We start from the raw sequence: 15319 nt of genomic DNA, 5'->3' as shown, positions 1-15319 counted from the left end.
CAAGGAGATCAAACCAGTCAATCTTCAAGGAAATCAATCCTGAATATTTATTGAAAGGACTGATACTTAACCTGAAGATCCAATATTTTGGCCATTTGATGTGAAGGTCTAACACATCAGAAAAGACCCTGATGCTGGGAAAGATTGAGGGCAGGAGAAGAAGAGGGTGACAGAGGATGAGATGGTTGGATGGCATCACTGATTACATGAACATGAGCTTGAGCAATCTCCAGGAGATGGTGAAGGACAGGGAAGCCTGGCATGCTGCAATCCATGGGTTGAAAAACGTCTGACACAACTTTTCAACTGAACAACAAAATTGTTTAGAAGTTGAAGCTGGGGCTGAAAGTGCTGAATGACCTGTCCAACACAGCATAGCCTATAAGTGATGGAGCCAAATCACAGTCTTCACATCATAAAATTTCTACTAGCAGAAGAGCAGTCATCTTGGTTTTGACAATTTATGTAGAAATGACTTGAATATCAGTCTACCTTGATTTCTTATATTAATTTTCATTAAAAATTGGCCCATATGGGTTTTATAGAATAACTTTTTCCAAGTTAGTTCTGCACTTGATAAAAAAGCTCAAGTTATGAGGTAGGAAAATTGCAAATTTTCTTTGAATTAGTACATTCAATTATTCAGCTAATATCTACCAAATTCCTATTTTTCACCAGGCACTATTCTAGGTACTGAGGTTAAAAAAGATGAATTAGACATGTTCTCTCTCTGCATGACAGCTTTACCACATTAGAGGTGGGCGCAGCTAATTCCACCCAAAATATCTCCCAACATTTGGGAAGTTTCTGTATCCACAATGCTGTTCAGAGCACACATTTAATGAATATTTAGGAAATAAATAATGGAGAAACAAGTTGAGGAAAAACAGAGGATAAAGATGGATTACTGTGGTAGACACTAGACATAAAAATTCCTGTTTATTATCTAATTTAATTTATATATCAGTTCCATGAAATAGATTTTATTATTCATATTTTACAAATGAAAATGCTGAGGTTCAGAAAGGATGACTTTCAAATTACACAGCTAACAACTGATGGGGAATTTATATTTGAACCTGGACCTAACACCAGAGCAGAACTCCTGGTTCCTCCTCCTGACCAGCATGGAATGTATACTGGAAATGTCCTTTTCCCTTAAAGGCAAAACAAGGCTGTTCTTTCTTTGAATCACTGTCCTGTAATTTATTTTCTTAGCCTACAACAAAATATCCAGATTCATTTCTTGTAGGGCATCTATGTTTCTCACCAAGCTTATTAATCAAAGATAGACTATTTTGAAAATAACTAGGAACTTTCTGTTAGCAGCCTTTTTTTTCTGTGATCCTGCTAACTCTCTTCTACTCTCCTCTTCTCTCCTCTCCTCCATTTCCTGGTGCTGCTTTCTTTCTTTTTTTAACAATCTATATTAAACATGACTAGATGTATTAAGCAGAGGACACCTGCAATAAACTGCCTAAGAGCATGGCTTAGAATTCAGATTCTTTCTTAGTAAGTCAAGGTCATTTTGAACCTTCTCTCTCCTTATTTCAGCCATTTCTGCCAGGTGTTCTCAGCTATAACTGACTAAAGACATTTATATATATATATATATTATATATATATGTACATTTCAAAACTAATGGTTTTATTGACATAAAATTCGCATACCATAAATTGTATAATGCAATGATTTCTAGTATATTCACAGAGTTGTGAAACCATCACTACTAATGCATTTCAGAACATTTTCATCAATCCAGAAAAAAACCTTGTCTGGTACTAGTCACACATCAACCTTTTCTTCCCCACTTTCCTTCCTTTTCCACCACCCCAGCCCCCAGACCACTGGCATGTAATCTATGTTCTATCACTAAATATATGATATGACATATGGTCTTTGGTACTTTGGTGACTGGTTTCTTTCACTTAGCATAATGTTTCATTTATGTTGTAGTATGAATCAGCACTCCATTCCTGTAAATGGTCAGATAATATTCCACTGTGTGGATATATTACATTTTTAAAATCCATTCATCTGTCAATGAACATATGAATTGCTTTCATTTTTTGTTTATTATGTATAATTCTGCTATAATATTTGTGTACAAGTTTTTGTGTGGACATGTGTTTTCTTTGGGCATATGTGTAACATACAGATATTACATATTATCTATATATTAGGACTGTAATTGCTATATCATATGGTAATTTTTCCTGACAGCTCAGCTAGTAAAGAATCTTCCTGCAATGTGGGAGACCTGGGTTCGATCCCTGGGGTGGGAAGATCCCCCAGAGAAGGGAAAGGTTACCCACTCCAGTATTCTGGCCTGGAGAATTCCACGCACTGTCCATGGGGTTGCAGAGTCGGACACAACTGAGCGACTGTCACTTTCATGGTAATTATTATATTTGACATTTTCAAGAAGAGCCAAACTGTTTTCCAAAGTGGCTGCTCTATTAATCTTCCTACCAGCAACGTATGAAGGTTCTTAAAAATGTCCTTAACTTCTGGAAGACATTTATTATTGTCTATGTCTGTTTAGACATCCCAGAAGGTGTAAAGCAGTATCTCGGTATGGGTTAGATTTGCATTTCTCTAGGTCTAATGGGGCTTCCCAGGTGGTGCTAGTGGTAAAGAACCTGCCTATCAGTGCAGGAGAGAGGAGATGTGGGTTCTATCCCTGGGTTTGGAAGATCCACTGGAGGAGGGCCTGGCAACCCACTCCTGCCAGGGTCCAGCCCCGGTGGATCCAGGGAAATTCGAAGGGGAGACGGCTTCAGTGATCAGGATACAATTGCTTTAATTAAATATTAATTAGAGATATAAAGAGTAATAGAATAAGGATAGCTCAGTAGGAAAATTTAGTGGAGAAAAGAGGCTGAATAACTTGGTTTATGTGGAAAGCTAGTAAAATTCCAAGGCAAGGAATTTACGTCACCTACGTAGGCTGCAGGCGTCCTCCCATTCTCCCGAAGGAGAGGAGACGCTAAGGCCTCCCTGGTCAGATCTTAGAAGCCCAGGCATAATTAGTAGGCTTGACGAGCCTCCACGTTCCAGATAATTCAGCCAGAAGGTGAGAAAAAGAACGACATGGGGAGACCAGTCTTTCGAGGAACTGATCCCATTTTTTATTTTTCCAGGGTCTGTTTTTAGCAGTCCTGACTTTTATTAAAGTCAGGTGCTTCATACAAATGTATACAGAGGTCTTAGGGGTGTTATATCATCTTCTGGCCAGGGGGCCTGCTGACAATTTATGACCCTCTCCTTGGGACAGCGATCAGTCAACCAGAACACTTATTTCTCCAGGGGTGATTATTCTTAAAACAGATGCCTCCAAAGGTACCAGATAAAGTTACATTCCTATAGGGTGAGGGTGTAGTGGGTTTTAATTAAGGAAAGAATTTGCTTAGCCTAAGGTCCAATGTGATTAATATCAAAGGTTAATACTTATTTCTTCTATATATTCATTAATGTGTATAAGGGCAGGGGATGTGGAGACTTAGCAGTAAACATTGGCTCAACAAATGAAAAACCCTTCACCAATACAATTTCTAATCAGCCCACTATACTATACTAATAGTTTTCTAATTCTCTAAAGAACCTGTTTTTAGAAGGTTTAAAGCATCTCATGCCTCTCACGGTTGGGAGGCTGTGAGCAATCACATGTGGCCAGATAAACCTGTCAGGTAGGCTAGAGAATCTTTAGAGGAGTTTGTAGGTTGAAACACTCCTATCACGCCCAGGAATTATTAACTGGAGCTCTAAGTTAACTCCTTCTCCAAAAGAGGTGGGGGACAGCCCCCCCCCCATAAAGTCAGAGGTGTAGGTGAGAGCACAAAGTAGTAAAGTAGGCAGACTCTGGTTTTGGGGGTAGAGGCTCGAGAATTTCCAGGGGGACTCTTGAGGCTCGATCCTGCCTTTGCATATGTCGAGCCTCCTTCCTCATGACCTTTGCCATGGGCGGAGCTCCTCATGCCGGCTTCCAGCATCTCCCCCTTTTTTATTTCTTAAAACTGCCAGATGCAGCTGAGACGCGAGCCTCTGAATGTTCTGCCGAAGAATCCTGACAATACAAGGAAGAATGATTATGAGAAGTAGGACTAAAGCACCAACGGCAGCATAACTAAGGATATTAGACAGAATATTTTTTCCAGAAATAAAGTTAGAGAAGGTGTGAAAAAAGTCATTAGCTGCTCCAGCGGCGGTAAAATCCAGTCAAGAGTGTTCCAAGGTCTGTATTTGATTATGAAGTTTCCCTAAGTCCAGGCTAATATCAGAACTGTTCCAAACACCTGAAATATGATTTTTAATCTTTTCCCATTCATAATCTGTCTCATTTACCTTTAAAGGTGTCATGCATATTCACCGGTAATCAGTGTGGCATGACAAAGCCATCTTCACCTTTAAAGCCTGTAACTCAGTCCCAATATGCATAATTGCCTTTTCCAAGGCATCTACCCTCATCTCCAGCTTTCTATCTATAGCTTCCTGTGTTGCTAGAGTTAGAGAAACATTTTTAGACATGGCATCAACATATTGGGCAGTATGCACCTGTTGAGCCAATGATATTGCTGCCACAGTAACAGAAGTAATTGCTGCTATTAAAGCTGATATTCATAAAATAAATAAGCCCACAAACCGTTGTGATCACATTAAATCCTGTAGTTGTTGTAACATAGCAAGACCATAAAATAGGGTGGGCGTTGTAACACCACAAAGGAACAAACATTACATTGAGGGTTTAAACAAGATGAAAGCATACATTGTTAAGTTACTATATTAGGCCCACCTCTTTTTTACTGACTTCTTTAGTCCTGATCACTATGTCTGCATTGCAAAACGCCTGTTGAGGGTGCACCGGGGAGCAGCTGCAGGCGTCGGCCCAGGGGAGCAGTGTCCCCAGCAGCAGGAAGCAGAATGCCAGCAGCAGGCTGCGGCAGCGGCGCCCTTGGAGGGCAGAGGGGCGGGGTTCGTGGACTCGGGCTAGCCACCGCTGCTTGGGCTCGGGGCGTTTCCCTCTTGCCGGCAGGGCCGCGCTGGTCTGGACGGCACTTTGCGGGCGCACTTTCCTCTCTGGCCCTCACTCGCGGCACTCCAGTATTCTTGCTTGGAGAATCTCATGGACAGAGGAGTCTGGTGGGCTGTGGTCCATAGGGTTGCAAAGAGTCGGACATGACTGAAGTGATGGCCTAGAGACTAATGGTGTTAAGCATCTTATGGCCATTTGTTTATCTTTGGAAAAAATGTCTGTTTAAATCCTGTTCTCAATTTTTAATCAGGTTGTCTTTATGTTGTTTAATTGTAAGAATTCTTATATATTCTGAATACAAATATCTTATCTGGTTAAAAGTCTATCTGATACATGGCTTACAATATTTTCTCCTGTTCTGGGGATTGTATTTTCTCTTGATGACATCCTTTGATATACTAATCTAATTTAATGTAATTGTTGATATAGTTGGGTTTCGTGTCATTTATTATTTTGTTTATCTTTTATGCTCTTTGTTTCTATTTTACATATTTCCTGCTTTGTTTGACTTATTGCATATTTATGTAATTTCACTTTTATTTCTTTTATTGCCTTATTAACTGCACATATTTTTTTAGCTTTTACTTGTTGCTCTATTATTTAAAATCTAATCCTTAACTTATCTGACTCTAATTTAATTAGTGTACCAGGTAACATATAAAAAATTTACAATATGCATTTTCACCCATTAATTTCTTTGTTGTTATTTTCATGTTTTTCACTTCTGCATATGTCATAAACTCCAAAATATATTATTTTTGTTTTAAATAATCAATTATTATTTGAAAAATCTTGAATGCTTTTCAGTGTTTTGTATTTACGCACACATCCACTATTTCTGGCATTAAAAAAAATTATCAGATAACTGAGTTATGATATTTCAGTTACATAGCAAAGTTATTCGAATATATATGTTTCTTTTTCATATTCGTTTCCATTATAGGCTACTACAAGATGTGGAATACAGTTTCCTGCGCTATACAGTTGGTCCTTGTTGTTTATCTATTTTATATATAGTAATGTATATATGCTGGGTTTCCTTGGTAGCTCAGCCAGTAAAGAATACACCTGAAATGCGGGAGACCTGGGTTCTAACCCTGGATTGGGAAGATCCCTGGAGGAGGTCATGGCAACCCACTCCAGTATTCTTGCCTGGAGAATCCCCATGGACAGAGGAGCAGGGCAGGCTACATATAGTCCATGGGATCACAAAGGATTGAACATGACTGAGCGACTAAGCACACGCATGGTATATATATGCTAATCCCAAATTCCCAGTTTATCCTTCCCCTACCTCTAGCATTCTTCATTTCCTATTGGGTAGATAAGAGTTTCTATCTTGGTATCATTTTCTTGCAGAACTTAGTTTAATAAAATAATATTTTTTAACATTCTTATATTGATAATCTGATGTGAGGAATTCTTTCAGATTTGTTGGTCTTAAAAGATATTTATTTTACTTTCATTTTTGAGGGATATCTTCAAAGGTATAGAATTTTAGGTTGATAGGTTTTTTTTTTTTTTTTTGCTTTTAGCACTTGAAGATATCTTTCTATCATCTTCTGATTTGCACTTTTTTTTTCTCTTAATAGGTAGTTAGTAGTAATTCTTTTTGTTTTATATTTTTCCTCTGAATATGATTTACCTCTTTTTTTCCCTGGCTCTTTAAAATTTCTCTCTTAACTATTAGTTTTCAGTGATTTGTTTGTGATGTATCTGGATGTAATTTTATTTATTTATTTATTTTTTCTGATATTTATTAAGCTTCATGTATCTGTGGGTACATAATTTACCATACTTTTGAAAAATTTTGGTTATTATTTCTTCAAAAATTTTTTCCTGGGTCCATCTCCTTCTAAGATTCCAATTACATGCATGATTGCATGATAAACACTTAATTATATTCTACTAGTCATATGGATCTGTTCAGTCTCTTTTCCTTCATCTGTTTTGTGTAGCCTCTTTTCTTTCTGTGCTTCAAGTTGGCTAGTTTCTATGTATGCTTTAGTTTCATTGATCATTCTAATTTGGTAGTAGCCTCACACTGAAGTTTTTATATTTAAGGTATTATGTTTTTTGGTCCTCCAATTCCATTTGACTTTTTTTAGTAGTTTTCATATTTTCCTTATGTCTATGCTTCCCTATGAAGCCTTGATCAGATTTTTGAGAGCTCCTTTAAATTCCATGTATGCTATTTCTGTGCCTGTTCCTACTGACTATTTTTTCCTCTTGATTATAATTTACATTTTCTATTTCTTTGTTTACCTAGTATTTTATTTTTTGGATTCTGGATATTGTCATGTTATAACTTTAATGTTGGCACTTTTATGTTTAATATAAATTGTGATGATTTTATTTTGCTAGATCATTAAGTTACTTGCAGTTCAGACATCTTTCTGAGACTATTTTTTCTCTGCTGAGTAAGCCTAGGGTAGTAGCCTTTAATAAAAAGATTATTTTATGTTGGAGTACAGTTGATTTACAGTATTTTGTTAGTTTCAGGTGTATAGCAGAGTGATTCTATTACACATGTATCTATTCTTTTTCAGAGTCTTTTCTCATTTACATTATTACAGAATATCGAGTATTTCCTGTGCTATAAAGGAGGTCCCTATTGATTATGTATCTGATATGCAGTAGTATGTATATGTTAATCCAAAACTTCTAATTTATTCCTCCCCCTGCCCCACAATCCCCTTTGGTAACCATAAATTTGTTTTCTAAATCTGTAAGCCTGCTTTGCAAATAAGTTGATTTGTATATATTTTTTAATGGCCGAGTAATATTCTACTATATTTACTGAGTAAGTCTAGGGTAGTAACTTTCACTTAGGACTAATTCAGACCCTGGACTGAGGTCTGATCTTTCATTTCTCTCTTCTGTTATTTCAGATATTCAGTGAAGTCTGTTTACTTTGGTTGGAATGCAAACATCTCCCAACCTTGTGTGAGTTATGGAAATTTTCCAACTTATGGCTGCCTCATTTTAAGGAATTTCAATCTATGCATAAATGACTTAGTATTCAGCTAGACTCACAGTGACTTTTAAGGAGAGTTCAAGGTCTTTTCCTCTCTGTCTGTAGCTCCCTCTTCTCTAGTACTCTATCCAAAATTTCTAGCTCTTTTAGGCTCTGAATTCTGTCTTTTTAATTCATTGAAATCATTGTTTTATACTTTAGGCCCTCCTGTTTGTGATATGACCTGAAAGATGTACATTAGATAATACATGGATACAGGAAAGAGGACTTTGTGTTTATTGTGTAAAGACTCTATCAGGGATTATCTTATTTAGACCACTGATTTTTAGCATAATCCTAGATAATAATTTTCCTATTCTAAATGTGAGGGAACTGAGATTTGGATAACTGAACTTGAAATCAAATTCATACATTTATTCAAGAAGTATATTTATTGTATGTGTCAGTCTACTGGAGACAACTAGTATATGTTGATGAATCAAATAGACACGGATCCTGTCTTATGGTGGTCTTGGTGTGGTGAGGAGTCTAATAATAAGCAAGCATATGAAGAAATACACATGTAATCATTGTAATAAGATCCATGAAAGAGTTGACGATGCTATAGAATAACCTATGGGGGACTTGACGGAAATGTGAAAACCTAGGTGAAAAATATGGCTGAGATTTAAAACATTTAAACAGAGACCTAAAGGAAACTAATGACCTAGCCACATGTGAAAAGTACAGAGAAGTATTTCGCAAAGAAGGTATGATATCCCTTGAGGTAGAAAGAAAACTTTATGTGTTCAAGGAAGTAAAACAAACAAAGAGGAGGAAGAATATTGGATGAGGGGTGAATAACCTCAAATGAGGATGGAGAATGGGGTAAGAGTCTGATTATTCAGGGTTTGTAAGGAGGAAAAAATTTGATGAGTTATTTGGAAATTTTAAATGTGAGTTTTATTTTCATTAGTTTATCTAGCATGCAAGACATAGTATTTATGGGAACAAGAGAAGGATGTACAAAAATCATAAAGAAAATACTTTAGTAATATAAGTAGGAGATTTCAGTAGCTGAATTTAAAGCAGTGGAAACTGACAGAAATGGGTAGATTCCAAGTATATTTTATTTTATTAGGTCTCCTCTTTTCTCTTTTGGCCACACCACAGGGATATGCAATCTTAGTTCCCTGACCAAGGAGCAAACCTGTGCCCTTCTTTACAAACATAGAGTGTTAACCACTGGCCCAACAGGGAAGTCCCTCCAAGAATATTCTAAAAGAGAAGTTACAAGACTGATGATAAATTAGAATTTGGGATGATAAAGAAGGATAAGTCAGGGGTGAAAGAAAGTTTCTCTCTTGAGAAACTGTATTATTAGTTCTGCTATGAACTGAGATGAGAAATACTGCAAAATAAACAGATATATATGAAGGAGGAGATAACAAAAGGATTTAAATTGGCATATGTTGAGCTTGAGGTAACCAAGAGGCCTGAAGGTAGAGATATTTGGTAAATATTGGTTATACAAGAAAACACAGAGGAGCAGTATTGGCTGAGAAATAAGTGGGTAGTTGTTGACATATAGATGGCATTTAAAACCATATGAATGGAGGAGCACTGTTAGATCATTCAGAAAGGCATGAGAAGAATAAAGGGTTAAGGTTCTACTGGTCATAAACTTTGGATTTTAGAGGTTAAGTGAAGGAAAAGCATGTTCCAGTGACAATGAATAGTAACTGTAGTTGTAGGAGGAAAGCCATAAGAGAGAGATTAACACAAAACCATGAAAGCTTTTTTTAAGGAAGAAAATAAGATAAGGAAGTAACTCTCAGTTTCAGCCCTTGGTAACCTTGGCAGTCATAGTTGCTATGGTAGTATGATGGGGTCAGAAGTCAGATTAGAGTGGTTTGAAGAGTTAATAGAATGTCAGGAAGGGGAGAAGAGCATAGACAATTCTTGTCAGTGCTTAGACTGTGAAGAGGAGTGGAGAAGATACACATCTAAGAAGAGCTGTTTTAGGATGAGAGAAAATACAGAATTTCTGTATCCTGAATTATGCCACTCAGTTCAGTTCAGTTCAGTCGCTCAGTCATGTCCGACTATTTGCAACCCCATGAATCTCAGCACGCCAGGCCTCCCTGTCCATCACCAATTCCTGGAGTTCACTGAGACTCACGTCCATCGAGTCAGTGATGCCATCCAGCCATCTCATCCTCTGTCGTCCCCTTCTCCTCCTGCCCCCAATCCCTCCCAGCATCAGAGTCTTTTCCAATGAGTCAACTCTTCGCATGAGGTGGCCAAATTACTGGAGTTTCAGCTTTTGCATCGTTCCTTCCAAAGAAATCCCAGGGCTGATCTCCTTCAGAATGGACTGGTTGGATCTCCTTGAAGTCCAAGGGACACTCAGGAGTCTTCTCCAACATCACAGTTCAAAAGCATCAATTCTTCAGCACTCAGCTTAAAGAGGAATAAAAATTTTGTGATGCAAAAGAGGAGCGATGTCTATAAAAAGGAAGGGGTTTCAGAACCCACATAAAACAATAACACTTGGAAAAACAAAATAAAATTATTCCACTGTAACTGGAAGAAAGAACAAAAAGAAAAAATAGGTATAGATGCAGATGGTTTTATAGATGTAGTGATGGGCCATCAAGGATTTCTGAGTGACTAAATATTTATGTATTTAAAATATCTAAATGCAGTGGGTCCTTATATCTGTGGGTTCTTCTGCATCTGTAAATTCAAGCATTCATGGATCAAAAATATTCAGAAAAAAACTTCTGAAAACTTCAAAAAGTAAAACATTTACATTGTATTAGACACTATAAGTAATCTAGGAATGATTTGACATATAGGGGATAATATGCCCAGGTTATATGCAAGTACTGTACCATTTTATATAAGGAACTTGAGCATCCTCAGATTTTGGTGTCCTCCTGGGGTACTTGCAATGACCAAGGAATGACTATAGAAGAGTCAAGGTCATCAGCAGAGAATGAGGGGTAGGGGGAAGAAATATGACTTATGAGAAGAGAAGAAAGTGGAGAAGATAAGAAATAATCCTCTTGGAGATCAGGAAACACGGAGTAGTTTAGCCAAGCAGTGTAGACAGTACAAGTACATTTGCGATCATGCTTAATACAAAACATTTTAATTTACTTGTATGATTTTCCTCCTGTTAAGTTCCTCACGTATACCACAGAAAAGATATCCCCACTGGGAACAAGGGAGTTGAGAGTTTAAGGAAAGGAGTAATAGCACAATATTGTACAACTGCTAAATGTGAGGTATTTGCTTTCCTTTCATTAAATTTGTAATCTTGGACACAGTATTAGTATATGTGCATCTCAGTTTCCTCATCAGGAAGATAGAGGTAATAAAAACCCCTATACTTTGCGGTTGTTGCAAATAGTGAACATATTATTACATGTAAAATGTTTAGACCAGTGCAGGATATGTACTGGCTCCCACTATGATTTTTATTATTGTTTTTATTAGGACCATGGTTTCTAAATAGAACAAGAATGGAAATTAATTAAGAAGAAGATAGATGGATAGTGAGAAAATCGTGAAACAATGGTATATAGTACATAATGATGTAGAATTAACTATAGTAGTTACATTAGAATAAGAAAGTTGATAGGATAAAAAGTTGGTGTCAGAGAGTCGGAAATTAGCATTCAAGATTTTAGGAATGATCAAGATGTTTCTGATAATAAAATATTTTTTGGAAAAAGGAATAGTGATAGATTATACTATTGTTCTAAATTATGTAATATTCTCCTCCCCTTATCAGTATTATGCATGATTTTCCCTAATATGTGCCTTGATCTCCCTCATGTTATACCCTGTGAAAGGGACATATTAATACTTTCTTCATTGATTGAGTCAGGCTTGGCCATGTGACTTGCTTTGGTCAATAGAATATGAACAGAAGTGACACTGACCATTGTTGAGCAACAGCTTTAATGACTCTGCCATTCCCAACCTCCCTCTCTCTGTTTGTGTTTTTTTTTTTCCCCTACAACACAATATGTTTCAGACAGGGACTGCTCCTTTACACTAGATTCCAGACATATGGAGCAGAGCTGCGGCTTACCAGTAGCTGACATTTCACATGAGTAGGAAAAAACATATATCTTTTTCTATTACAAGGTGGTGAGATGTTGGAGCTGTTTCTTACTGACACTTAGGCAAAAACTGACTAATACAGATAGAATGGCTGATGTAGAGCGGAGCTAATGGTTTTTGGAGATGAAAAGCTCAAAGATCTGAAAGGTCAAGGCTTTGAGAGGACAGTTACTCACATGAATAACCAATTGAAATTGCCACATATTATAACTAGAATTAGGTTGGAAGGAAGTACTGTGTGCAAGGAGTTCAAGATTTCAATGAATGGTGCACATTAACAGAGATAATGGTAGAAGTAGAAAGTAAAACTGGGTAGTGTCTTAGAGGAGGAGGGAATTATTATAAGAGGAACAGAAATATAGTTAGCTATAAAGAACAAAATAAAACTAATCCTACTTTCTGGTCTGCTAGTGTAAGATGAATATGCTTACATTGGAATAGACAATAGAGGAAGTAAAGACTTTGGGATACGGTTAATTTTTTTTTGTAAAGTGAAATTTCCAGAAGAGGATGTGGAATGAAATTGGGTCATTTAAGGGAGCTGGTTGGTTACAGAATGACAGCTCCAGAAGGCAGTGAAGATTTAGGAGAGCTGGAGGAGGGAAGGATTGAGTCACACTAACAAATATGTAAAGAATATGTGGTGTGGAGTTAGGGTGATGAATAGCCTAGGAGGCTTGGACTACTAGTCATGACTGAGGTCATCAAGAATGGGAGGCTTGATAGAGTAGTAATGGCAGGAGTTTAGTTCCAGTGCTGCGGTTCTTAATGCTACGATGGTGTCCAGGGAAGATGCCCTTTCACAATCCAGTCTATTTGAAGGATGCCTTATATGATTTGTTCAGAATCATGGATGTTGAAAACAAACACAGATACCAGGAGGGGAGAGGAAAGGGATAAACTGGGAGACTGGGACTGATTTATTCACATTACTATATATAAAATAGATAACAAATCAGGACCTATTATATAGCACAGAGCACTCTACTCAATACTCTGTAATAACCTGTATAGGAAAAGGATCTAAAGAAGAGTGTGTGTGTGTGTGTGTGTGTGTGTGTGTGTATGTGTATACATACATATGTGTGTGTGTGTATATATATATATATAACTGATTCACCTTGTTGTACACTTGCAACTAACACAACATTGTAAACCAACTATCTTCCAAGACAAATTGAAAAAAGAAAACCGAACTGGTTTTTGAAGTTTACATCTGGCCTTTAAAAAATTATTTATTTGGCTGCACCAGGTCTTAGCTGAGGTATGCAGGATCTAGTTGCGGGACCAGGGGATCAAACCTGGGCTCCCTGAACTGGGAGCATAGAGTCCTAACCCCTGGACATCGAGGAAGTGCCCCGTCCCTTGTATTTTGATCTCTCTCCCACCTCACGCTCCTACCTCTAGATATTAGGGTTTCTAGTACCCCATGAAAAGTTTCTTCAGGATTCCCTTTTGCATATAGCACTAAATGGCTTAGGATTATTCTCTTCCTTGAACAAATTCCCTTTAACAATGAGACTTCAAGAATCATACTAGGTCTCTGAAAGAAATAAATATGGTCGCAGATTATCCAGTGCCCCTTAAGTTTCTCTATAACTTTACCTGTACAGAACTGGCTTTTCTAACTTTGGCATTCTCCATGGATAAAGACAGAATTAAGAATTTCAGAGCCTCAAGAGATATTATTAGCTGAATATTCCTAAGTGCTCCATAATATTAATAAAATGATCATTTTATAATCATTGTAGCATGTAACAGTTTGTATTTTTTTATTACAACAAGATTGCTTGCTAAAGTTGGGAATATAAAAAACCCACATTAATAATTAAACCAAAATGGGGGTAATTGCCCTTGCATGAGCAATTGCTAGTTTATTAAACTGCTTACTCTGCGAGTATTGTTCAGTGTTCAAACACTGAAGTAGCAATCATTAAGACTGCCAAAATTATAGCTCCTATTTATTTAGCACCTTATGCACAATCATATCAAATAAGCAAAACAAAATTTCAATACTTTATAGAAATAAACTTTGACCTTGAGATCTCCAAATAGATTTCTGCCTTATTTCACTCTGCTCATCTTACTGAAGCCAGATCATTATTGCATTGACAAAATTTGGGTTCTTGTTGGCTTCCATTTTTAGCTCAAAGAAGTGTCACTTACAAACTTTAGTTGGATTTCAGTGGCAGAATGGAGAAATGTGAAAATCTACTATATTCCAAAGGGGGGCTTCCTCCCAGTGGATTTGGAGCTTAATAAGAAATGCAAAGTATCCACCTGTGCTTCTGTTGGAACAGTTCTCTTTCCCATCATGGCCATGGTTGAAATTTGCAGAAGGGAAAAAAATACAAAGTAACAATGATAGTGGGAACTAGATAGGGAAACAGTGGAAACAGTGTCAGACTTTATTTTTCTGGGCTCCCAAATCATTGCAGATGGTGACTGCAGCTATGAAATTAAAAGACTCTTACTCCTTGGAAGGAAAGTTATGACCAACCTAGACAGCATATTCAAAAGCAGAGGTATTACTTTGCCAACAAAGGTCCGTCTAGCTAAGGCTATGGTTTTTCCAGTGGTCATGTATGGATGTGAGAGTTGGACTGTGAAGAAAGCTGAGCACCGAAGAATTGATGCTTTTGAACTGTGGTGTTGGAGAAGACTCTTGAGAGTCCCTTGGACTGCAAAGAGATCCAACCAGTCCATTCTGAAGGAGATCAGCCCTGGGATTTCTTTGGAAGGAATGATGCTAAAGCTGAAACTCCAGTACTTTGGCCACCTCATGCGAAGAGTTGACTCATTGGAAAAGACTCTGATGCTGGGAGGGATTGGGGGAAGGAGGAGAAGGGGATGACAGAGGATGAGATGGCTGGATGGCATCACTGACTCGATGGACGTGAGTCTGAGTGAACTCCGGGAGTTGGTGATGGACAGGGAGGCCTGGCGTGCTGCGATTCATTGGGTCGCAAAGAGTTGGACACAACTGAGCGACTGAACTGAATTGAACAGTGATAGTGATGGAGAAAATAATGATGAGACTGGCAGACATCTTTACTGAATGTCTCTTTTGTTCTAGGTACTTTACATTAGTTTTTGTTCCTCTACAAAACTCCTGCAAAATGGGTTTTATTATTTCTATTTTGTGGATGGGGTACTTGAGACTCAATGAGGTGGTAAAAACCTATCCCCCAGT

This window comes from Bos grunniens, chromosome 3, assembly GCF_055505025.1.
Source record: "Bos grunniens cultivar Pamir isolate PY7600 chromosome 3, Bosgru_T2T1.0, whole genome shotgun sequence".
Lineage (NCBI taxonomy): Eukaryota > Metazoa > Chordata > Mammalia > Artiodactyla > Bovidae > Bos > Bos grunniens.
Note: the sequence above shows the minus strand (reverse complement) of the source record.